Source organism: Lynx canadensis, chromosome C1 (genome assembly GCF_007474595.2).
Source record: "Lynx canadensis isolate LIC74 chromosome C1, mLynCan4.pri.v2, whole genome shotgun sequence".
In the NCBI taxonomy this organism is placed as follows: domain Eukaryota; kingdom Metazoa; phylum Chordata; class Mammalia; order Carnivora; family Felidae; genus Lynx; species Lynx canadensis.
The window spans coordinates 213,059,086-213,061,653 of NC_044310.1; the positions used below are offsets into that span (position 1 = coordinate 213,059,086).

General features: G+C 50.4%; 1 pseudogene; it reads left to right on the plus strand.

The window, feature by feature from the left end:
- LOC115521675 lies at positions 1 to 1,440 on the plus strand (annotated as a pseudogene).
- The last annotated feature ends 1,128 nt before the right edge of the window (positions 1,441 to 2,568 follow it).

A 2,568-nucleotide genomic window follows, 5' to 3' on the forward strand; every position in this document is an offset into this window, starting at 1 on the left:
ATGGCCACGTGCTCCTGCCATGAGGAGGCTCAGAGGCTGAACGACAGCGCCAGCTCTTCCTGTCCAAGGTGCTGAGGGAGGAAGACAGCACACAGTGCGTGAACTGCAAGCTCAAAGGTCCTCCATGGGCTTCCTGGAATATTGGTGTGAGTTTATTTCCTTCAGATGTGCTGGAATCCATAGAAATCTTGGGGTTCATTTATCCAAGGTCAAGTCAGTCAACCTAGACGCAGTGGACACCAGGACAGTTACAGGGCATGCGAGATATGGGAAATACTAAAGCAAGACTATTCTATAAAGCCAATCTTCCAGAGAACTTTCGAAGACCACGGGTAGATCAAGCAGTGGAATTTTTTTTTTTTTTTTGGTCAGAGACGAATATGAAAGAAGAAATACTACGATAAAATGCAATATTGGGGCGCCCTGGGTGTCTCAGTCGGTGTTTTGAACATCTCAACTTCAGCTCAGGTCACGATCTCACAGTTTGTGGGTTCGGGCCCAGTGTCGGGCTCTGTGCTGACAGCTCGGAGCCTGGGGGCTGCTTCAGATTCTCTGTCCCCTTCTCTCCCTGCCCCTCACCAGCTCATACTCTGTCTCTCTCTCTGTCTCTCAAAAATAGATTAACATTAAAAAAAATTGAAAATAAAAGTACCAGCGCTAAAAACGTCACAGAGCCCACTGCCAACCTTTTAGGACCTGATGGCGCTGCTGAGGCACCAGTGACCAATGGGAACACAACCACGCTGCCAGCCCTGAGTGATGATCTGGACACCTTTGGACCAATGACTTCGAATCCCTTACCTCCAACCGTCTACGCCCCCAGCTCCGGGGGACGTCATCTATACCTGCTGCTGCCACTCTGTCTACGTTAATATCTGGGGTGCTCGATCTGTTCACTCAGCAAGCTACAAAGTCAGAAGAGGGTGGGGAAGAAGCAACGCTCCAAAGACTCCATTTTCTCTCTGTGTGGTACAGGAACCGTTCGGCAGAAGAGTACTCCTGGTGTGCTTATGGGACCCACAAAATATGCCCTTTTGCCTCACGAGCACCGTCTGTCTTTCAAGGCTTTCCATCGACGGGCACGCCTGTGCAGCTCCTGGTCTTCTAGGAAATGTGATGGGACAGAGCGCCAGCATGATGGTGGGCATGCCAAGGCCCAGCGGGTCTATGGGAAACACATGAACTGGGTGATGTCACTTCCTTCAAATGTGGTCGGCCCCCGAGGAGAACCGCAGGACAGAGGGGCGCACCCTCGGGTGAGCTTGGCCTACCGCAAGCTCAACGGCCCCAGTAGAACCTCTCGCAGATGAATCAGCAAATGGCTGGCACGGGTATCAGTAGTACGAACCCTGCAATGGGTTTTGGCCAGCCCCCAACACAACAGCAGGCTGGCCCGGAAGCTCATCCGTTCAGACTCTCGGCACACAGCTGTGGAAATGAAAACTGCAGGGCAAGTTACATCCAGAACCAGCCCCCTGACATTCTTTGCTAAAACACATCTCGTTCCCATGTTTACTCATGTACTTTTTTTTTTTCTTTTTCCCCGTTTGTTCATATAAGAATTATCTGACTGGGGCACCTGGGTGGCTCAACGGTTGAGCGTCCAGGTCATGAGCGTCGGCTCAGGTCATGATCCCCAGGGTCATGGGATCGAACCCCGCACTGGGCTCCGTGCTGAGTGTGGAACCTGATGAAGATTCTCTCTCTCTCTCTCTCTCTCTCTCTCTTTCTCCTCTCTCCCTCCCTCCCTCCCTCCCTCCGCCCCTCCCCCACTTGTGCGTGCTCTCTCTCTCTCACAAATAAAAAAAATTAAAAGAATTATCTGATTGACATGTTGGTCTGTACTGATTAAATGTGATGTGGGGGCACCTGGGTGGCTCAGTCCGTAACCTCCTGACTCTTGACTTGGGCTCAGATCATGATCTCACAGATGTGACTGTGAGCCCCGCAGTGGCCTATGCACTGACAGTGCAGGGTCTGCTTGAGGATTCTCTCTCTCACCCTCTCTCTTTGCCCTTCCCCCACTCGCACATGCACTCTCTCCCTCTCTTAAATAAATAAAGTTTAAAACATGAGGGGACCTGGGTGGCTCAGTCAGTTAAGCATCCAACTTCGGCTCAGGTCATGATCTCACGGTTCATGAGTTCGAGCCCCACATCAGGCTGTGTGCTGACAGCTCAGAGCCTGGAGCCTGCTTGGATTCTGTGTCTCCCTCTCTCTCTGCCCCTCCCCCTGCTCTCGCTCTGTCTCTCTCTCTTTGAAAATAAATAAACATTACAAAAAAAATTTTTAATTAAAACATTGATGTGAAAAGCAAAAAAAGAATTGTAGCTCAAATATAGAGATGAGGGTAAGAGGATACCAGGCACAGCCTTTCTGTAAATAATGACTAATTGGAGACAAGCTCAGTTTTCTTTGCCTTAGCTCCTGAAGCAGAGCGGCTTACATGCCTCCCGAACCCATCTGCCTGGAGGACCAGATAATTGGTTGTTAATTGGCTTCCTCCCAGGGCTCTTAGCATCCCTGCATTTTCTGGTTGTGTTTGTACGAGAATCCAGAGGGCTGTTG